Here is a 26534-nt window from a genome sequence, read left to right as displayed (position 1 = left end):
ACGGGTCCTTTCAGTTGGTATCAGAGCGGTGGTCTTAGCGAATCAGGTCTTGCATTAGTGTGTCTAACTGATAGTTGTTAAGATGCATTAGTGAGTCTGGACTTCGACCGTGTCTGCATGTCAAAAGTTTTGCTTATCATTTCTTGTCAAAAATTACCTGCTTATCATCCTTAGTCTAGACACGTCTTACTGCATTGATTGCATGAATAGTGTATAGACAAAATTCATATCTTAGCGTATCTGCTAATCCATATCTTAGTGTATCTGTTACTATAAACTTTGCTTGATATATTCCGTAAATTCCTCCGTAATCTACGAAATATTTTGTTCTATATATATATATATATATATATATATATATATATATATATATATATATATATATATATATATATATATTCTATGTAATTAGAATACCATCCAATATTCGAAAATCATTTCATACCGAAAAACCCTTTACTCAATCGTACGAAATGGAACTCGCCACTAGTTCAAGTCCCTCGGATTCCGATATGGAGTTTCGCTCAAGCTCCAAAAGCAGTGTGACCGGAATGGTCCAACCAATCAGCCATCATCTATTCTAGATGAATTGGGGATGGGTTCGTAGCCTCCTCAATCATTGGAGACAAGAAGAAGGTGATCCCTTCCATCCACCACATTTCCCTCTTGGCGAAGAACCTGAAGCACTTACCGGCGAACCTGTTCGTAGTACCATTTTCTCCCACATTTCTAGAGTATCTCGTCAAGACTATATACTATTCCAAATTTTGGACCTTATTTACTCACTCGTTCGAACCGACAATCATCCCGGTATAATAGAAGAAGTCAGCGTGCTTCGCGCTCGGGTACTGGCTTTGGAGAATATGGTGCAAAGGTTACAAACACCAGCAGCGGCACTGGCATCAACAGTACCACCATCATCAACACCAACAGAATCATTACCACCACCAACAACATCCGCATTCCATACCTCAACATCACAATCTATACCTCGAGCATCAACGTCACACACACCATAGATACCAAGGAGTACCAACAACAATAACCGATGAAGTATTAATCTATAACTTCATTGAAGAAACATTCCGCGGCGATTATGTAATCTCTAAAGTCTTAAAGATTATCTATTCTAGCCTTAACCATAAATCAGATATGTGGACCGAGATGATAAAAGGAAGAGTAAAAAAACCCTGACAAGGATGGTGTACGAATTACAAGATAGACTTGTTTACCAGCAGCATCAACAGTACCGTCAGCATTACTAGCACCGTCAGTACCGCCAACATCACCATTAGTATTACCAAAACCAGCAACACCTGTAACACTACAAGCTCCACCAGTTACATAACCACAAACGATATCAACACCACAATCATCTAAGGATATATTGAAATAATGGGTAATGAAGTATTAACTCATTATTTCCAAAGAATTTATATATTATATAAATTTTGGAAACATAATATATCTTTTCGTACTAAACTATTATGTATGAATTTAAAAAAAGGTAGATACTACTCGGTTAATTCATATTACTAATATGCTATGATGTACATCCTTCGTCAGCAACTTAACCATCGATAACTACAATCTCTATTTCAATTCAATGAATTCTATTTCATAATAAATCAAGTGTATTATTCAAATATATGTTTTATTTTTATACTTTCATCATCGATGTACTCGAAACTTTTCAAACAACATCATTCGTACCTTGAGAAGTTCACAAGAATTCCACGAACACCAACATCATGCATCAACAAATAACGAAGTATTGATTCATAATTTCAATTTCATTGAAGAAATACTCCGTAAAAGTTATGTAATTTATAAAGCTTTTAGGGATTATTCAATTCCAGTTTCAACCGTAAATCAAATGAGTTTAACTTAATATTAACTCATTAAATCTATGTTACATCTGAAGAAAATATACACATATATATTTTCATAAAGACTGTAATAAAACTCTTTTGTACAAAATAGTAATTGTGAATTTTTTTTAACGGGTAGGTAATACCCGAAAGATGTATATAAATTCAAAATTAATATGTTACATTCTTCAAATCTGATACAGCAATGACCACTATACTCACTACTTTCACAACAATATACATTCTTTTATATAAATCAAAACAACCATTCTCATCCAAATTTGATTACGTATTCTGATTTTGACAAATCAAAATCCAAGTCAAGATTTAACAGAAGACATCACTCTTAGATTCTTACATCCTTCAAATCTATACTTTAACTTCAAAACTATGCTAAAACATCAATTCTATTCATAGAACCAAGAAAAATTGTTGTATCATTCAAAATCCTAGAACCTCATAGGTATCTTAACAATTACAAACTGTGTTCAAACCCTTCGAAATCCCTGAAGACACTTTAAATAATGAACAATCGAGATGATGATCCAACCACATGTTACCCACAGTCATGCACCTGAAAAACTCTCGAAACCAAAGTAAAAGTTTAACACATACCTGTATCAGACCCTTTGGCATTTATTAGCAAAAATAACTTTGCGATTCCTTTCCAAAGTAGTCAGTTTTACCACAGCTCCAGCAAGTCAACCTCGACTTTTCAGTTGAAATAGTCTTATTATAACCTCTATATATACGGTGCCCTTTCGCCATCGTTACCGGGGAGCCGTTAATGTTCCACCACATTAGCAATAAACTTACCAACAACTTCACTGATCTTTGATGTTCCGAATAATCATTATATTTATCGAAACCCCATCATTTACTCAAGAATTGTCAATCAGTATTTTGAAATCTCGCAGCATGTCTACGCCGACAATTATATGTGTACATATAACGTCTATCTTCTAGACTTACATACTTTGAATGTGAAGTTTCTGAAAAACACCCTGAACTGCGAACTAATTCTCGAAATGCTGATGAAGCAGCAAAAACTGTAAACGACCTTAACAGTAAAAAGTTTGATGATAAAGAATAGTGTGTTGGCAAAGCTCAGAAAAAGAGAAGATTTGGTACTGAAAAACGGATTGAGCAAACTATGAAGGAGGCTGTGGATAAATTACAAAGACGAAATCTACCTTCAAAGAATCCAAATGATTCAGTGTCTGCTGAAATCCTTAGCAAATACCTTGCTCCTTACTCTAAAACCTTTGCGAACAATATTCTTCATCAGCATCTTATCTTAAATATTCTAAGATACCATCTTATCTCCCATTATAAATATCCTCCATATTTCTGAAGATATTTTCATAACCATTCTTATCTGAAATCATTACCTCTTCGCGCTATCTGTGTTACATCATAAAAGAAACTATTTTAGTTTCTAAATTCTGAAATCTTAAAGTTTAAAATATGAATATTTTGAAGTAGTGTTGGGAACTGAAGCATGAGTTAGTATAATATAATGACACTTGATCAACGTGATTATATTACAGTAAGTCATGCTGAGTTTCTAAATGGAACGTGATGATTCACAGATCATAACGTCATCATGTGCCATGTTACACGACTCTTGTATTCTATTTAATCTATAAAAATATCAAGAAAATATTTTCTTGATGATTCGGTCTTTTCCAGGATATTCTGGTAATTTGACAAATCAAGATCGTGCCATTACAATTCCCTTCTTAGAACATTAACTATGTTCATTTCAAAATCCATACCTACGAATTCTGGACTATTATTCGCTTGACTTGAAGTCAGGGAGAGGAGACAAAAGTGTGGAACTCTTGAATATAAAAGAAAATATAAAGCTCGACAACAACACATAAATTACAAACCGTGCATATCAATACGTATTGCCACGTAAAGGCACGGGAGAATTAAAAACACTGTAACCCCAAGGTAATAGTATAAGTAAATAAAATTCTCCGGTGGTAGATGAAAGAAAAGAATGACAGATATGAAAGTTAAGAGTATATCAAGGATCAGAACGGGATGGAGCATATTGACGAATGTTTTAAAGTATGAATTGAGGGAGAAAGAATAGAAGGTGTGAGTTGTAAGGAAACGAAGGGGGTGGATTTATAGTAAAATATCCGACAGAGCAATCAAAACAAATGATCGCATTTAAAGTGGATCCTAATTCCCTTGATTACCAAAAAACAAATCTTATTACGAAGATTTTCTCCAAATCTCTTGAACTTGAAAATCAATCCTATCTATGTCAAAAGATATGACGAATCTACACCTACTCATTTCACTCTTTTGTGATAACTTTACTTGTACACCTCATAAAATCAAATGGTTTTATTCCATATTACTCAATGATGATAAAACTCTATTTATCAACTCATATTTGTCATGAAAACATTCTTATTGTTAGCTATGACAACCTCGATCAAATTTCAGGGACGAAATTTCTTTAACGGGTAGGTACTGTGACAACCCAGAAATTTCCGACCAAATTTAAACTTTAACCTTTATATGATTCCGACATGATAAGCAAAGTTTGTTAAGTTGAATCTCAAGAAATTTAAGCTGTGTTCATATATTCAACCTCGACTAAATTTCGACGATTCACGAACCATTAAATGAACGAATATGATTATATATGTATATGTGTATATATTATAACTTGAAAACGTTAACAAAGTATTAGGTATAATACTTTACATGAAAGTATTTGGTTCAATATGTTTATCGATGGAATTAGAAAATAATGTAAAATGATTTATTTATCAACTACATTGTATGATTACGAGACTATGTTGAGAGGTCCACTTTGATTTAAGAAACCTTTCTTTTTAACGGTATTCGGAAAATGGTAACGTGATTTGCATATAAGAACAATGTGTCACTTATCGAGAGTTAGTCAAAAGTTGTGGAGATTTTCGTTTAATTTTCAAAAGCATGCTTTACAATGTTTGACGCGTGTTCCATGGTAATTTAATTATTTAGTTATCATATAATTAAAAACATTATTTATAATAGCTTTTATTATCTAAACAAGTTAACTTATATAAAACGAACCTTGGAACATAATTGGTTTTGAAAAACTAAATATTATATTAAGTAAATATTTCAATTATATATATAAATTATATTCCTAAAATAAAGATATACATATATACAAATATATTTTTTCAAATATAATATAGTTATAAAATGTTTTGATATTTTATATATTTAATGTAAACAACGAGACGTCGATTTTAAGAAGCAAATGACCATATCACTCAAACGTACAAGTTATATTTTACATGATATAGTTTATCGATGTTATAAGTCTAGTTAATAATAAAGGTACGTGTCGCGTAATGTAAAGTACTAGTTTTCTAAGCGTACGAAAATGCGTTCGAGAAACCGAAACTGGATCATAAGTTGAGTGACAACGTACGAGTCATCGGAATGAAAATTACATTTTTACCATGCAAGTAAATATAATATAATATATAATTAATTATATAAATTAAATAAATAAATTAAATATAAATTAAAGAGTGTCGACAGCCTTGATCAAGTGGGATGTGAGCTGGAGTCAAGCCCCATGCGATCGCATGGGCACTCCACACAACAACCATGCGATCGCATGGCTAGGAAATTGAGGCCAGGTCCTTAAATTCGATCGGATTCACTTCTGCACACACACATATATCATATCCATCTCTCTGTCTATATTAATACTCTGTAATATATTTATTTATTTATATTATTATTAATAATATTATTATTGATCGTATCATTATTATTAGTAGTATTATTATTAGTATTATACATAAAATACTACGACGGAGTGCTGCTCGAGTGATCTAAAACGGATTTTCAAAACTGGTTTTTGAGAGGGATAGAGCTAAGGAAAATATGGGTTATTGCTTTGGAGGTTATGGGTACAGTTCGGGGGTATACTTGAGAGGTCAAACTAGTGTTTATCATCTCCGTTGTGTCTTCATAGTTTCCTACAATATTGAATCTCGATATTGATACTTGAGCACTCATAACTTAACTTTTATATATTGATAGTGTATCCCTGACTAGTGCTCGAGTATATATGATTATGCATGCTTGTATGTTTAATTTCGTCATTAAATAGTTTAGAATAGATCATGAATTTAATACATATGTTACTAGGATAAGGTATATGATATGCATATCGTTGGAAAGCTGGCGAAAAATCCATAACTTTTCATTTAGATATCGAATGGTTTCGATGAACGGATTGGAAGTTATAGTCAACTGAATTTTAGTATTATTGTTAAAATGATTATTATTATTATTGTCGTTATTATTATTATCTAATAATTATTATTATTATATTATTATATTATTATTAATATTATCATTATTAATATATGTATCATTATTCAAAAATCGTTATTGTTATTATTATTATTATTATTATTATTATTATTATTATTATTATTATTATTATTATTATTATTGTTATTATCATCAAAAATTATTATTAATATTATCATCATTATTATTATAATTACTAGTATTATTATTATTAATATTATTATAATACTTATTAGTATCATTATCTTTAAAACTAATATTAGTATTATCTAATTATTATGATTGCGATTATTATCATTATTATGAATGCGATACAAAAGAGGATTAAAAACTATTTAACAAATCGATTAGAAAACAATGAGTATATGTATCATGATGAAATTAAAATATTGTAAGTTATTGATTTAGATAAAAATATTGTTTTCATTATTTTTATCATTATTATTATTAAAAGTATTATTAATATTAAAACTATCAATTTTTACAAAAATTATTATTTATAGGAATATCATTGTTAATATAAAATATCATTATTATTATCATTTTAGTATTATTATTTATAAAACTATCATTTTATCATAATATTATTTTTATTAAATATAAATATTGTTATTATTAGTAGTAGAATAAGAATAATTATTATTACAAAATAATACAACTTTTAATTACTATTGTTATTATTGATATTATTTTATCAAATAAATATGTGATACAAAGATATTTTACTACGTGTAATATAATTACATTAATAATACCTATCATATTATTTTTATGATATTAAATGAATTTTATAAATTTTATTACTTAAGGTATATAAAAGTATATTTTTTAATTATATAAATTTTAATATAAAAGTTTATTTATTAATAAATGAATTATATTATTTACTCTAATAAAATCTGTTAAAATATTTAAATATATAAAATGACTATATTTAAACTATATAATAATCATGTATGGATTTTGGAAGTTATTTTGGTTAAGATGACTTTTGTTGACTTTTGCATATTAGTCTCGAGCATTAGGATTGTGATACACTACGACTTGACCTAAATTGATTAACAGATATTGACCAACATACAAATATATATACTTAATTTAGGTTCGTGAATCCGAGGCCAACCTTGCACTTGTTCAATGCCATCATATGCTTAATTACTACGAAATACAGTATTGTGAGTTTCATTTGCTCCTTTTTTAAATGCTTTTGCAATATATATTTTTGGGACTGAGGATACATGCGCTGTTTTTATAAATGTTTGACGAAATAGACACAAGTACTCAAAACTACATTCTATGGTTGGATTATAGACCGAATATCACCCCTTTAGCTTGGTAACCTAAGAATTAGGGAACAGTACCCCTAATTGACGCGAATCCTAAAGATAGATCTATGGGCCTAACAAACCCCATCCGAGGTACGGATGCTTTAGTACTTCGACTTATTATTATACAGACAAGAGGATTCTGTTTTGGGGATTTTCTATATGCATCTTGTTAATGTCGGTTACCAGGTGTTCACCATATAAATGATTTTACCTTTATGCAGACGAGAGGATTCTGCTATTGGAATTATGTTTATAAAATGAAAATCTTGTGGTCTATTAAAATTATGGAATGATTGATTATGATAAATCTATGAACTCACCAACCTTTTGGTTGACACTTTAAAGCATGTTTATTCTCAGGTATTAAAGAAATCTTCCGCTGTGCATTAGCTCATTTTAAGGATATTACTTGGAGTCATTCATGGCATATTTCAAAAGACGTTGCATTCAAGTCGTTGAATTCAACAAGATTATTATTAAGTCATTGATAGTTTGATATAATATGAAATGGTATGCATGCCTGTTAACTTTTGATGTAATGAAAGTTTGTCTTTTAAAAACGAATGCAATATTTGTAAAATGTATCATTTAGAGGTCAAATACCTCGCGATGAAATCAACTATTGTGAATCGTTTATAATGTATATGAACGGGTCCTTTCAAATTCATCGTGCAATTTATATTAAAACCGGTTACTAGGCTTGCATTTTCTGTTGGGCCAACGATTTAATGCTTGGGCTTTTGCAATTAGTAGGGCCGAGTGGTATTACTTAGTGGGCGTAGACCCAACTCAGATTTTAGACTGCTAGGATTTCTTTTGAGCCGAAGAGATTATGATGATGAATTATGTTAAACGATAATGGTGGGGATAAAGAAGATAAACTGTTAGATGGGTTAAATAAAATTAAGAATGGTTATAAAACAGAAAAGCAGCCGGTAGTGGAGTGGTTTGGGTGTGTTTGAAGCGACCCGTCCCAATTCATAAGGACGCATACAATAACATATGGATACATTGCGAGGTATTTGACCTCTATATGATACATTTTACGAACATTGCATTCGTTTTTAAAAGACAACTTTTTTTACATCGAAAGATGACAGGCATGCATACCATTTCATAATATCCAATCTATAAATGACCTAATCTGTCATTTACTTAACAATAATCTTTAACGAACTCAATAACTTAAATGCAACGTCTTTTGAAATATACCATGAAAGACACCAAGCAATATCTTTAAAATGAGCAAATGCACAGCGGAAGATTTCTTTCAATCCTGAGAATAAACATGCTTTCAAGTGTCAACCAAAAGGTTGGTGAGTTCATTAGTTTATCGTAATCAATCATTTTCATAATTTTAATAGACCACAAGATTTCATTTATTCAATAATCATACACTCGCAAGTGTTTAAAATTCATTCATATGGATTGAACACCTGGTAACCGACATTAACAAAATGCATTTAGAATATCCCCAAACATATAAACATCGAAGTACTAAAGCAGTTCAAATTTTCTGACTGGGGCGTGTCAAAGCCCTTAGATCTATCTTTAGGATTTGCGTCAATTGGTGGCAATTATAATAAACACCAATTCTTAGGCTACCAAGTTCAACAAGGGCGATATCCGATATAACAATTCAACCATAGAATGTAGTTTCGATTACTTGTGTCTATTTCGTCAAACATTCATAAAAGTGCATGTATTCTCAGTCCCAAAAATATATATTGCAAAAGCATTTAAAAAGGGAGCAAATGTAACTCACAATACTGTATTTCGTAGTAAAAATACATACGACGTCATTGAACAAGTGCAAGGTTGGCCTCGGATTCACGAACCTATATTAATTATATATATTCATATGTTGGTCAATATTTGTCTAACAATTTAGGTCAAGTCATAGTGTACCACAATCCTAATGCTCGAGACTAATATGCAAAAGTCAACAAAAGTCAACTTGACCAAAATGACTTCTAAAATCTATACATGTTTATAATATAATTTAAATATAGTCGTTATATGTATTTACATATATTTACCAGATTTTATTAGAGTAATTAATACATGTCATTTATTAATAAAATTTATATTAAAATTTATATATGATAAAAATATATATTTATATATCTCAAGTAATAAAATTTATTAAGTTCACTTAATATTACAAAAATATAGTGGTATGTATTATTAATGTAATTATATAACGTGTGGTAAAAATGTCTTTGTATCACTTATTTATTCGATAAAATAATATTGATAATAATAATAATAATAATGATTAAAAGTTGTATTATTATGTAATAATAATAATTATTATTATTATTCTACTAATAATAACAATAACAATATTTATATTTACTAATGATGATATTAATTATAATAAACTGATTATTCTAATCATGATAATTTTAATAATAACGATACTTTTTATTATTAACTTTAATAATAATAATATTTTATAAAAATAATAATTCTATTCAAAATGATAATTTTTAATAATGATAATAATAATGATATTTAATAATAACAATGATATTTCTATTAAAATCATAAAAAATGATAGTTTTAATATTAATGATTCTTTTAATAATAATAATAATGATAAAAATAATAAAATGATAGTTTTAATAAAAATATTGATTATTTTAATAATAATAATAATAATAATAATAATAATACTAATACTAATATTGATTATTAGATTATAATAATAATGACGATAATAACGATGATAACGATTACGATAACGATAACGATAACGATAATGATAGCGATAACGATAATGATACGATAACGACGATAGTAATAATAATAATCATTTTAACAATAATACATAAAATTATAGATAATTCAATTGACTATATCTTTTAATCCGTTCATCGAAACCATTCGAGTTCTAAATGAAAAGTTCTTAATTATTCTTTAGCTTTCCAATGACATGCATATCATTTACCTTATCTCAGTAGCATATGTATCTGTGACGACCAGTCCTAATCCATAAGGACGAATACAATAACATATGATTACATTTCGAGGTATTTGACCTCTATATGATACATTTTACAAACATTGCATTCATTTTAAAAGACAAACTTTCATTACATCAAAAGTTGATAGGCATGCATACCATTTCATAATATCAACTATAAATGACCTAATCTGTTGTAGAGACCCGTCCTAATCCATCCGGACGAAGTCCATATCGATTATAAACGACTCACAATAATTGGTTACATCGCGAGGTTCATGACCTCTATATGATACATTTTACAAACATTGCATTCGTTTTTAAAAGACAAACTTTCTTTACATTGAAAGTTGACGACAAGCATACCATTTCATAATATATCCAACTATAATTGACTTAATAATAATCTTGATGAACTCAAAGACTCGAATGCAACGTCTTTCGAAATATATGCCCTGAATGACTCCAAGTAATATCTTTAAAATGAGCAAATGTACAGCGAAAGATTTCTTTCGTACCTGAGAATAAACATGCTTTCAAGTGTCAACCAAAAGGTTGGTGAGTTCATTAGTTTACATAAATAATCATTTCCATCATTTTAATAGACCACAAGAATTTCATTTCCATTTCTCATAAATATACGCCCTATACATAGAGACAAAAATCATTCATATGGTGAACACCTGGTAACCGATCTTAACAAGATGCATATATAAGAATATCCCCATCATTCCGGGACACCCTTCGGATATGATATAAATTTCGAAGTACTAAAGCATCCGGTACTTTGGATGGGGCTTGTTGGGCCCAATAGATCTATCTTTAGGATTCGCGTCAATTAGGGTGTCTGTTCCCCAATTCTTAGATTACCAGACTAAAAAGGGGCATATTTGGTTTAATAATCCAGCCATAGAATGTATTTTTAAGTACTTGTGTCTATTTCGTCAAACATTTATAAAGCAGCGCATGTATTCTCAGTCCCAAAAATATATATTGCAAAAGCATTTAAAAAGGGAGCAAATGAAACTCACCTAATGTATTTTGTAGTAAAAATACATATGACTATATTGAATAATGCAGGGTTGGCCTCGGATTCACGAACCTATATCATTTGTATATATATTAATACATATAATCGTAATTGTGCAAGTTTATATATATTTAGTTATGTATTAAGGTTAATATTTATATATAATTTTGTTAATACATATTATATATCATAAAGTTTATTTGATATATAATTTAGTTGACGTTACATCAAAATAAATAATATTATATCTTAATGTTAGATAATATTAGTATACTTATGTACTAAGTATATTCTTTATATAAATTTCTTTTGTTTGCAAAAAATTAATATTTGATAATACTAGCATAAGTATAATAATAATAATAAAATTTTTAATACTAATGATATTAATACCAATGATAGTAATAATAATAGTTTCAATAAAAAAAATGATAATAATATTATTAATAATGATATTTATAATAATAATGATATTTATTATAATAATAATAATAATTCTGCTAGTAATAACAATAATAATATTGATATTAATAATAATAAATATAATAACAATCATAACACTAATACTTAGTAATAATAAATATAACGATTAAGGTTTATGACTATAATTTATAATATCCTTTATATCATGTTTATTTCATAATACCAATATCATTCTTATTACTTAATATCTTAATCATGTCATTAAGCGCAATAATAATCATACTACTCTTATATAGATCATAAAAATGCTCATGAGCGTATTAAGTTCATATCTATACTTATCAATACAATGTAATTATATTCCTTTTATCATATTTTATCTAATCATAAACATAATCATAATAATTTTAATTAATAATAATAATAATACCCATACCTAATAATAGTAATAATAATAATATTTATAATACTTGTATCAATAATTTTAATATTAATTATAATGCTAGTGACATTAAGAACAATATTAATAATAATCATAATAACAATAATAATAATTGAAATAAAATTAGTAATAAAAATACCCTTTATAGAAGCTTTTAATAAAAAGATGCACCAAACGGGACTCGAACCCGCAACCTCTCAAAACTCGACATTCCTCTCAAACCATTACTCCGTATATGTTTTTTCTGATTACCACTCCATTCGATATTAATTAGCCCACGATATGCATCAGTTAAAATTTCTTCTTCATTCAAAATTCCAAAGTCGACCAGAGGTTCCAAACAATCAACACAAATTTTCTAATTTTGTTTTAGGATTTAAAACATTTACATAAACAATTAATTTAGATTAAATAAAATAAAAAAATAAAAATAAAAGAAACACCCGTCTGTGTTCTTCGCTGCATAACAAAAAAAAATGATTTTCAATTTGGTAATGTTTTAGCCAAAGATTAAAACACCAAACTTATTTCAAATCGTTAATAGAAAATATCTGAATCAACAATTTGAATTAAAACATCAACACTATTACAAATTTTTCTATGAACCGATTATTTGACTTTTTTTTAAAATCGACTTTGACTTCTAAATTCGTGAACACACGAAAGAATTAAAGCTTGCAAACTTGCAGATAGTTCAAATGGATTATTCCCAACACTTCTGCATTATTAGTTTTTTGTGTTTAGTTCGAAAATGGATTATGAATTAAAAAGGGTTTACGAAGAAAAAGAAAAAAAAATAAAAGAGTTGCTGCTGTGATTTGATTTCAAGAACAACAGAAACTGTGAATGTATGTACTAGTACCTGCTTTATTACAGCAATTATTGAGTAAACAAAGTTTTGTATGTATGACTGGGGAGACACGAGTTCATGGGTAAGGGAAGAACAAAACGAAAAGGGAAGCAGGTGAAGAAAATAGATAACAGATATACACAGCAGATAGCTAATGACCTCTCTTTTATATATTTATTTTTATATTTATTTTTGTATAACCTAATATCAATAACAATTAAATTTATTAATAATAATAATAATTGTAGTATATATATTTATCTGCACATCTATTTTTATATATAAATATGTAACTGAATTTTTATATGTACATATTTGTATATATCTGATTTCATAATATATTTAGTATAAATGAATAAATCAATATGTTAATAATAATAATACTAATAGTAATAATGATATTAATCAAAAGTGATAATAGTATTGTAATTGATAAATTTTTATAATAATAATGATAACTTATAATTATCACAATGATTTTTAATGTTAATGACAATTATAAAAGTAATAATATTAATAAATAATATCGTATTAATAATAACTAATAATATTTGAATTACATTTAAATTACAATTTTAATCATTCTTATACTAATATTTATTTTCAGAACCTTTATTCTTGAGAATCCTAACCTTAAATTTATTAGACTTTTAATGTTTACAACCATAAAAAGTAATAACACAAAAATTGATATTCGTATTAATAATGATAATGAAAATAATATTTATATTATTTCATCAACTAGATTTTGATTTTGTAATCAAATTTACTTTGTTATCATTATATTTTATTATTTATGTAATACCTGATGATTATATAATATATACTATGTATTTGCTTATCTAATACCTATACATTTTAATATATATATATATATATATATATATATATATATATATATATATATATATATATATATATATATATATATATATATATATATATATATATATATATAGTCAATAATTGTGTATAGAGATCATGTATATTCACATGACTATATATATATATATATATATACGTCTTTATTTTCAACCATGGTTCATGAATCGTCGGGAATAGTCAAAGGTCAAATGAATCCATCTAAACAGTTTAAAAATTTTAAGACTCAACATTACAGACTTTGCTCATCGTGTCGGAAACATATAAAGATTAAGTTTAAATTTGGTCGGAAATCTCCGAGTCATCACATCTGTCATTTGCTTAATTATAATCTTTAATGAACTCAACGACTTGAATGCAACGTCTTTTGAAATAGGCCATGAATGACTCCAAGTAATATCTTTAAAATGAGCAAATGCACAGCGAAAGATTTCTTTCAATCCTGAGAATAAACATGCTTTCAAGTGTCAACCAAAAGGTTGGTGAGTTCATTAGTTTATCGTAATCAATCATTTCCATAATTTTAATAGACCACAAGATTTCATTTATTCAATAATCATACACTCGCAAGTGTTTAAATGTAACAACCCAAACCAATAACCAATCGATTACGCGAAACAAAAAAAAATATTTTTATAACAGTGGAGTGCGCTACGCCACCACCATAGGGTGCGCGGCGCGCACAGGCCCCAATTCAGTTCTGTCCGAATTTGCAAATTTTCAAATAAAGATCTCCCACTTCCCGACATAATTAGACGAAACGCTTTTCACAACATGTTCTAATATGGAAAACTCATACGATTCAAACATAAAATGAGTTTTACAAAACGGGGCCCACATCGGCCGTTTTACGAGTTTCATACAAAAGTTCGAGTTTCGACCACACTAGTTTAAATTCCAAATGACACTATGAGCATGGTGTTTGGGGTTAAACTACCCAAATCTCGGTCAAACTCCAAAAGCTATCACATCCCAAAAGCGTCCCCTAAACAACAAGCGGGATCTCTAATCCAATCGAAGGCCCTTACCCTTGTCAACGCCGGAGCCTATAAAAAGATAAATAACGAGTGGGTAAGCAAAGCTTAGTGAATGCAATAATTATACCCATATATATATAATATACCTACTTGCAATCACTTACACATATACCGCATACACGCTAGCAATACAATTAGCATACCATCTCAAGTACAAAGCTAATAATCTCCAACAAACCGCTACTAGCGTAATCAATAACATATAATTGACATAATATAATATGCTACAAAACAATACACAACCATGGTTAACCATTCTCGCGTCATGGTGCTACCGGCTCTTTGGTTCACACCATACGCATTTGTCATGATGCTACCGGCTCTTTGGTTCACGCTAGAGTGCTACCGGCTCTTTGGTTCACACTCTAACAACGCTAAGGTGCTACCGGCTCTTTGGTTCACACCCTAACAAATCGTGCTATAGCGCTACCGGCTCTTTGGTTCACAGTATAACACACGTACTATGATGCTACTGGCTCTTTGGTTCACATCATAGCATGCTCGCACATACTATGGCACTACCGGCTCTTTGGTTCATACCATAGCATACAAATAAATACATTACATACATATGCATATAATCATTCCACTCACCTTTAACGATTTGGTGACGGTTTTATACTTCCGCAAGCTTCAAAGCAAAGTACCTAATATAAATAAGTACTTCAATCAACCCACATAACTAGTTGGACTAAATACCAACAATTTCACTTATGTGCATTTAATGACTTAAATGCATTAAATGCCCCATTTTCACCAAAACCTTCCTTTAAGGGTCAAGACCATCATCAATCACTTAAAAGCTAGTGATTAAGGTCTAACAACACTAACCATTACACAATTAGGGTATTTCATACCCATATTTCTCAATTAGGTCAATCATTAGCCCTTTGACTAATTTAAAGTCAACACATCCATTTCGGGTTATCTACTAACCCATCTAACACCCATTTACTAATTAACTAGGTGTGCTAGTGATTGACTAACCAATTAGAACTCATAAACATCAATTAACACTTCGAAACCCTAGGTTAGTTAACATTGAGTCTTCATGACTCCGTCTTACCCAAAAACATCCAAAATCATTAAATATGGGTTTCATGTTCATCACTATCCCCAAACCCTAGCCCTTACACAAAATTAAAACAAGGAAATCAAAGTTAGAACATACCACTACGACCACAACGGAGCTAGAGAGGAGATGAACAACTTTAATACCCGCACTTTGGTCCGAGAATAACTTCTTCCTCTTGGATTTAAGCTTTCTCAATCAAGAATCACACTCTCTCTCTAAAATTTAAGTGAAGAGGATAAGGTTGTTGATAATGGAGTTAATGATACTCCACAAACTGACCAACTGGCCTTTAACTCGTCCACAAGTGCGATTACCAAAATGCCCATCAAAATATCTGAATAAAAGAGCAGAAACACGGCTACAGTGTTAGTGCGCCACGCGCACTATTAAGGTTGCACTGAGTGCACCTAGCTCAGATCCGTCTCTGACTTCTGTTTAACTGCACAATCATTCCCACACTTTATGTACTCTATTTACACTGCTGCACAATGAAGATTAGGGTCTTACAACTCTCCCCCACTTGAATCGGAGCGCGTCCTCGCGATCCAAGCCGCATGACAAGAGGGAAGATAAACTAACACGAATTCTTCGGGCTCCCAAGTAAACTCGGAACCTTTACTACGATGCCATTAAACTTTAAAAGTCCTAACCTCTTTTTTTTTCAACCTTTTAACCTTCTCATCGAGTATGGTAATCGGCTGCTCAATATACTCTAACTTATTGTTTAGTTCAATCTTGTCTAATGGTACCCACGATGAATCATCCGCAAGACACTTACGGAGATGGGAAACATGAAATGTATTATGGATCCCCGCAAGCTCTTCGGGTAATTCCAAATGATACGCGACTTCATCGACACGAGCTAAAACCTTAAATGGCCCAATAAACCAAGGAGCTAACTTTCCCCGCTTTCGAAACCGAATAATACCCTTCCATGGTGAAACCTTAAGCATCACTATGTCACCTTCTTGAAATTCAATCATTCGCCTACGTTTGTCGGCATACGACTTTTGTCTATCTTGAGCCTTTTTCAAATGAGCCCAAATCATATCAATCTTGCTATTCGTCTCTAAAACCAAATCGGTACTCCCGATTTCCTTTTGACCCACTTCACCCCAACAAATCGGGGTTCGACATCTACGCCCATAAAGCATCTCATATGGCGGCATCCCGATACTAGTATGATAACTATTATTGTACGAGAATTCCACCAAAGGTAAGTGCGCATCCCAACTACCACTGAAATCAATAATACACGCCCGTAACATATCCTCTAATGTTTGATTCGTACGTTCGGTTTGACCGTCCGTTTGAGGATGATACGCCGTGCTCAATTTCAATTGCGTACCCATATCTACATGAAACTTTTCCCAAAATTGAGATGTAAAGCGAGTATCTCGATCGGAAATAATAGATATAGGAACTCCATGTCGAGAGATAACTTCCTTGATAAACAACTTAGCCAAGGTCTCCGACGATATCGCTTCCCGAATGGGAAGAAACAAATCACTTTTCGTCAATCGATCAACTATAACCCAAATTGAATCAAATTGGGTTCTTGCCGTTTTAGGTAACTTTATGATGAAATCCATGGTAATGTGCTCTCATTTCCATTTCGGGATTTCTAACGGTTGTAACTTACCATATGGCTTTTGGTGCTCGGCCTTAACTTGCAAACACGTGACGCATTGCTCAACATACTTTACAACATCACGTTTCATGCCCGGCCACCAATAATCTTTCCTTAAGTCAAGATACATTTTTGTCGTGCCCGGATGAATGGAATACTTTGACTTATGTGCTTCATCAAGTAGCACTTGTCGATAATCACCCATCTTAGGCACCCACACTCTTCCTTGAAAAGACAACAAACCACGCGAGCCCATAGTAATGAACTCCGATTGCCCCACAATTCGTTCCGCATGCTTGTTGTGAACGTAAGCCTCTATTTGAATCACACCAAGTTTTTCAAGAAAATCGTTAGTAATAATCATACGTAACAATCCCAATCGTAACGTCGGGAGGTGACTCTTTCGACTTAACGCATCCGCGACCACATTCGCCTTGCCCGGATGATAAAGTATTTCACAATCATAATCTTTTACTACATCCATCCACCTACGTTGACGATAATTCAAATCTCTTTGATCGAAAAGATGCTTCAAACTCTTGTAATCCGAATAAATTGTACACTTGACACCATACAAGTAATGGTGCCAAATTTTCAACGCATGCACAACCGCCGCCAACTCAAGATCATGAGTCGGATATCTCGTTTCGTGTTCCTTTAATTGTCGAGAGGCATAAGCGATGACTTTACCCCGTTGCATTAGAACACAACCGAGCCCATTTAAAGAAGCATCACAATAGACCGTCATGTCTTCCACCCCTTCTGGCAAAACTAGCACCGGAGCTTGACAAAACTTCTCTTTTAACAATTGAAAAGCAATTTCTTGCTCGTTCTCCCAATTAAATCTCGTGTTCTTTCTCGTCAATTTCGTCAATGGAGAAGCGATCTTAGAAAAGTCTTGGATAAACCGACGATAATAACCGACCAATCCGAGAAAACTTCGGATTTCTGTAGGCGTAGTCGGTCGTCCCCAACTCTTTACCGTCTCAATCTTCCCCGGATCTACTTGAATACCATTTTTGTTCACAATATGGCCAAGGAATTGAACTTCCCTTAGCCAAAATTCACATTTGGAGAATTTAGCATACAACTTCTCCTTCCGCAATGTCTTTAACACGTATCGCAAATGATGTTCATGTTCCTTCATACTCTTCGAATAGACAAGTATGTCGTCAATGAACACAATTACCGACTTGTCCAACATACGTTGGCACACTCGGTTCATAAGATCCATGAATGCCGCCGGTGTATTCGTAAGACCAAAAGGCATAACTACAAATTCAAAATGCACATAACGCGTTCGAAAAGCCGTTTTCTCGGTATCTTCCTCACGGACCCGCATTTGGTGATAGCCAGACCGTAGATCGATTTTAGAGAAATATGTTGCACCTTGGAGTTGGTCGAACAAATAGTCAATCCTAGACAATGGATAACGATTCTTGATCGTCACTTTGTTCAACTCCCGATAATCGATGCACATCCGCATACTACCATCCTTTTTCTTCACGAATAAAACCGGAGCGCCCCATGGCGAAGCACTCGGTCGAATGAAACCCTTCTCAAGCAACTCTTGGGTTTGATTTAACAACTCTTGCATTTCCTTTGGTGCTAAACGATAAGGAGTTTTAGCAATGGGGGTAGCCCCCGGAACCAACTCAATGCGAAATTCAACTTGTCTTTCCGCCGGAACACCCGGTAACTCATCCGGAAAAATATCTTCAAATTCATTCACCACTGGAATTTCACGAATGGGCGGTGGCTCATCACGAGTATCAACAACATGGGCAAGAAAAGCCATGCCACCACTAACAAGGAAACGCCGTGCCCGTGCAAAAGTGCATATCGGCACAAGTCTTCTTCGTTTATCGCCATGAATAATTAACTCTCCCCCACCAGGGGTCTTCTCTCGGATAGATTTTTCATGGCATGCAATATCGGCTCTATTATGATCGAGCCAATCCATACCAACAACGATATCAAAATCACCCAAAGTCATCGGGATGAGATCGATTTTAAAGTTTTCGACACCAAACACAACATTACAATTTTTACACACATCAACCACTAGCACCGTCTTGCCATCCGCTATGTCAAATTCTACCGAACGACTTAACTTAACTAGCGGTTTATTTAACTTAGGCACAAATTTTGGTGACACAAACGACAAGTTTGCACCACTATCAAAGAGTATCCTTGCTGGATTGGAATTAACCATGAAAGTACCTGAGACAACTTCGCTAGATTGCTTGGCTTCCTCATTGGTCATTAAATAATTGCGACCCCTAGCCGTACCTGCCGCCTTCTCTAGTCGCTTAACATTATAGTTGCGCAATTCGGGACACTCCGGCCTCTTGTGCCCCTCTTTGTTACAATTAAAACAAACGATTTTGTTAGAAGATGAGTTCGTACAATCACGGGCCAAGTGCCCTTGTCGACCACAATTATAGCACGTAGGCTCAAAACTCTTAGAAGCCCCCTTTTTCGCGCTACCGACGCTCTCAGTCACACTCTTATTCTTCTTGTTCGAGTGGCTAGTAGCTTCAAATTTTTGTTTGTCAAAGGTGAAGTCACTCTTTCTTAGAGCAAGCGACTCAAAACCCTTAGCGATATCAAATAGCTCATCAAAAGTCTTCGCTGAATTCCTACTAATCCTTTCTTGATAGTTATCATTCAAGGTTCGGTAGAAATCTTCTTTCAACATGTGATCGTTCCCGTCATACTTCGGGAAAAATTAGGTCTTTGATAAGAAAGTGGACTTGAGAGCGTTCAAATCCATTGACCCTTGCCTTAAAGTACGTAACTCGTCCTTAAGCTTTGAAAGATCGGCCGAAGTTCGGTACTCCTTGAAAAATTCTTCTTTAAACTCGTCCCACGTCAAACTCATACTTTGTTCTTCGCCATAAAGTCGGATTTTTGTGTCCCACCACAACTTGGCATCACCTCTCATCATGCTACTACCAAACCTCGTCTTTTTATCGAGAGGGCACTCACTAGTGCGGAAAGCCCCCTCCATATCGGAGATCCATCGAGCACTCTTGAGTGGGTCTCGTTCACCTTCAAAGGTGGGAGGTTGAGCATCTTTGAAGTTTTTATAGTGGAAGTCTCGCCTTCCCGAGTTATCCTCTTTAAGAACAATCCTAACTTGTTCCTTGACTAGATTGACTACTTGTTCGTTAATCGAATCCAAAAACATCTTCTTAACATCCTCTAAGAAGGCCTCATGACGCCTTTACATAATGGCCTCAACCTTGGCCGTAAACTCAACATCCTCGCTCGAACCCCCTTCATTGGTCTCGGGTCCGTTTCTCGTCTTCATACTATAAAACAGAAAAGGTTAAGCAATGAACGATAAAACTTAACACATATGTATATACATATACACCACACTACCCCATCTTGCTCAACAATCGTCGTACATTGCTTGTTTGACACGATTTGAACCCGTAACAACGGTAGCTAATCATTGTTACGCGAGCATGTCGCATTAACTTGCTAGTACAACGTCTATCTCGCTTGATGATTGCTAACACAACACAAAACAATTAGTGCAAGGTTAGTTCACATAAACCTAAGCACTAATCAACCCCCGGTCCGACCCGTCTCCTACAAGTCCCGCATAAAGCGCATATACAAATAAATCTAAGTCTAGGCACCTATCTCAAGTCGCCTAAATCCCTTAGACCATGCTCTGATACCACTTGTAACAACCCAAACCAATAACCAATCGATTACGCGAAACAAATTTTTTTTTATAACAGTGGAGTGCGCCACGCACACCACCATAGGGTGCGCGGCGCGCACAGGCCCCAATTCAGTTATGTCCGAATTTGCAAATTTTCAAATAAAGATCTCCCACTTCCCGACATAATTAGACGAAACGCTTTTTCACAACATGTTCTAATATGGAAAACTCATACGATTCAAACATAAAATGATTTTTACAAAACGGGGCCCACATCGGCCGTTTTACGAGTTTCATACAAAAGTTCAAGTTTTGACCACACTAGTTTAAATTCCAAACGACACTATGAGCATGGTGTTTGGGGTTAAACTACCAAAATCTCGGTCAAACTCCAAAAGCTATCACATCCCAAAAGCGTCCCCTAAACAACAAGCGGGATCTTTAATCCAATCGAAGGCCCTTACCCTTGTCAACGCCGGAGCCTATAAAAAGATAAACAATGAGAGAGTAAGCAAAGCTTAGTGAATGCAATAATTATACCCATATATATAATATACCTACTTGCAATCACTTACACATATACCGCATACACACTAGCAATACAATTAGCATACCATCTCAAGTATAAAGCTAGTAATCTCCAACAAACCGCTACTAGCGTAATCAATAACATATAATCGATATAATATAATATGCTACAAAATAATACACAACCATGGTTAACCATTCTCGCGTCATGGTGCTACCGGCTCTTTGGTTCACACCATACGCATTTGTCATGATGCTACCGGCTCTTTGGTTCACATCACAACTCGAGTCATACTTACGCTAGAGTGCTACCGGCTCTTTGGTTCACACTCTAACAATGCTAAGGTACTACCGGCTCTTTGGTTCACACCCTAACAAATCGTGCTATAGTGCTACCGGCTCTTTGGTTCACACTATAACACACGTACTATGACGCTACCGGCTCTTTGGTTCACATCATAGCACGCTTGCACATACTATGGCACTACCGGGTCTTTGGTTCATACCATAGCATACAAATAAATACATTACATACATATGCATATAATCATTCCACTCACCTTTAATGATTTGGTGACGGTTTTATACTTCCGCAAGCTTCAAAGCAAAGTACCTAATATAAATAAGTACTTCAATCAACCCACATAACTAGTTGGACTAAATACCAACAATTTCACTTATGTGCATTTAATGACTTAAATGCATTAAATGCCCCATTTTCACCAAAACCGCCCTTTAAGGGTCAAGACCATCATTAATCACTTAAAAGCTAGTGATTAAGGTCCAACAACACTAACCATTACACAATTAGGGTATTTCATACCCATATTTCCCAATTAGGTCAATCATTAGCCCTTTGACTAATTTAAAGTCAACACAACCATTTCGGGTTATCTACTAACTCATCTAACAACCATTTACTAATTAACTAGGTGTGCTAGTGATTGACTAACCAATTAGAACTCATAAACATCAATTAACACTTCGAAACCCTAGGTTAGTTACCATTGAGTCTTCATGACTCCGTCTTACCCAAAAACACCCAAAATCATTAAATATGGGTTTCATGTTCATCACTATCCCCAAACCCTAGCCCTTACACAAAATTAAAACAAGGAAATCAAAGTTAGAACATACCACTACAACCACAACGGAGCTAGAGAGGAGATGAACAACTTTAATACCCGCACTTTGGTCCTAGAACAACTTCTTCCTTTTGGATTTAAGCTTTCTCACTCAAGAATCACACTCTCTCTCTAAAATTTAAGTGAAGAGGATAAGGTTGTTGATAATGGAGTTAATGATATTCCACAAACTGACCAACTGGCCTTTAACTCGTCCACAAGTGCAATTACCAAAATGCCCATCAAAATATCTGAATAAAAGAGCAGAAACACGGCTACAGTGTTAGTGCGCTACGCGCACTATTAAGGGTGCGCTGAGCGCACCTAGCTCAGATCCGTCTCTGACTTCTGTTTAATTGCACAATCATTCCCACACTTTATGTACTCTATGTACACTGCTGTACAATGAAAATTAGGGTCTTACATTAAAATTCATTCATATGGATTGAACACCTGGTAACCGACATTAACAAAATGCATCTAGAATATCCCCAAACATATAAACATCGAAGTACTAAAGCAGTTCAAATTCTCTGACTGGGGCGTGTCAAAGCCCATAGATCTATCTTTAGGATTCGCGTCAATTGGTGGTAATTATAATAAACACCAATTCTTAGGCTACCAAGTTCAACAAGGGCGATATCCGGTATAACAATTCAACCATAGAATGTAGTTTCGATTACTTGTGTCTATTTCGACAAACATTTATAAAAACGCATGTATTCTCAGTCCCAAAAATATATATTGCAAAAGCATTTAAAAAGGGAGCAAATGAAACTCACAATACTGTATTTCGTAGTAATAATGCATATAATGGCATTGAACAAGTGCAAGGTTGGCCTCGGATTCACGAACCTATATTAATTATATATATTTATATGTTGGTCAATATCTGTCTAACAATTTAGGTCAAGTCGTAGTGTATCACAATCCTAATGCTCGAGACTGATATGCAAAAGTCAACAAAAGTCAACTTGACCTAAAATGACTTCCAAAATCTATACATGATTATTATAAAACTTAAATATAGTCATTTTAAATATATTTAATAGATTTTATTAGAGTAAATAATATAAATCATTTATTAATAAATAAAAATTTATATTAAATCTTATATATAAAAACATACTTTTATATATCTTAAGTAATAAAATTTATAAAGTTCACTTAATATCATAAAAATATAGTGGTATGTATTATTAATGTAATTATATTACATGTTGTAAAATACCTTTGTATCACATATCCATTTGATAAAATGATATTGATATAATAATAATAAGTAAAAGTTGTATTATTTTGTAATAATAAAAATTATTATTATTATTCTACTAATAATAATAACAATATTTATATTTATTAATGATGATATTAATTATGATAAAATGATAATTCTAATCATGATAATTTTAACAATAACGATACTTTTAATATTAACAGTAATAATAATAATAATATTTTATAAAAATAATAGTTCTATTCAAAATGATAATTTTTAATAATAATAATACTAAAATGATAATAATAATGATATTTTATAATAACATTGATATTTCTATTAAAATGATAATTTTAGTAAAAATGATAGTTTTAATATTAATAATACTTTTAATAATAATAATAATGATAAAAATAATGAAAATGATATTTTTATTTAAATCAGTATCTTACAATATTTTAATTTCATCATTTATTATAATGTATTAATGATAAAAATTTATGTTAATATACAGTAAAAATATATTTTTATATAGTAAGTATTATAATTTGTATAACGTTCACATAATATCTTTTTAATGATAAAAATGTATGTATCATAAATATATATTTGTATCAAGTATTTATTTGATTAAATAATATAATATTGATAATAATAATAATAATAATGAACCAAAAGTTGTATTATTTTATAATAATAATAATATTAATTATTTTAATAATAATAGTAATAATAATATTAATAATAATAATAACAATATTGATATTTACTAATGATAATAATAATTTTGATAACAAGTAATAATCTTTTGTTGTAATACTAATGTCATAATAATATTACTAATAATGATAAAAATAATGAAAACAATATTTTTATCTAAATCATAATCTTAACAATAATTTAACTGAATCATGATACTTATACTCATTATTTCCTAATCGACTTGTTTAATAGCTTTTAGTCCTCTTTTATATCGTATTCATAATAATGATAATAATAGTAATCATAATAATTAGATGATATTAATATTAGTTTTAATGATAATGATACTAATAAGTATTATAATAATATCAATGATAATACTAATAATTATAATAATGATAATAATAATGATAATATTAATAATAACCTTAATGGTAATAGCGATAGTAATAACAATAACAATTATAATACTTATATTAATAACGATAATGATATTAATAATTATTATTATTATTATTATTATTAAATAATAATAATAATAATAATAACGACGATAATAACGACGATAGTAATAATAATAATCATTTTAATAATAATAATAATACTAAAATTAATAATAATTCAGTTGACCATATCTTTTAATCCGTTCATCGAAACCATAAGCTTTCTAAATGAAAAGTTATTAATTTTTTGCCAGCTTTTCAACAACATACATATCATATACCTTATCTCAGTCGCATATGTATCAAATTCGTGATTTATCATAAACTATATATTGACGAAATAAAATATACAAGCACGCAAAATCATAAGTACTCGAGCACTAGTTAGGGATACACTATTAATATATAAAAGATAAGATATGAGTGCTCACGTATCAATATTGAGATTCAATATTGCAGGAAGGTACGTAGACGCAACGGATATGATAAACACTAGTTTGACCTCACGAGCATACCCCCCGAAGAATACCCATAACCTCCATAGCTATAACCCATGTTTTCCTTAGCTCTATCCCGTTCGAAAAATCCATTTTAAAATAATACGCTCATGACCTCGTCGTAGTATTTTACGTATACCAATAATATCTTGAAATAATACTGAGTAAATATATATATATAAATCGATTGAGAGAGTTTAGAGAAATATATTTCAAGTTTCTATAAAATAATGAAACCTATTGAATTCTATTTATAATAGATTTTTGAATTAATAAAGTGAATTATTAAAGTATGAATTATTAAAGTATGAATTATTAAAGTAAATTATTAAAGTTAAAGTAAAGTAAAAGTAAAGTAAATGTAAATTTAAAGTATAGTAAAAGTATAAAACTGTGTACGTATAATACGCGTATAAATATATATATATAATATTAATTTAAATCGTTATA

This window comes from Rutidosis leptorrhynchoides, chromosome 6 (genome assembly GCF_046630445.1).
Source record: "Rutidosis leptorrhynchoides isolate AG116_Rl617_1_P2 chromosome 6, CSIRO_AGI_Rlap_v1, whole genome shotgun sequence".
Classification (NCBI taxonomy): domain Eukaryota; kingdom Viridiplantae; phylum Streptophyta; class Magnoliopsida; order Asterales; family Asteraceae; genus Rutidosis; species Rutidosis leptorrhynchoides.
Note: the sequence above shows the minus strand (reverse complement) of the source record.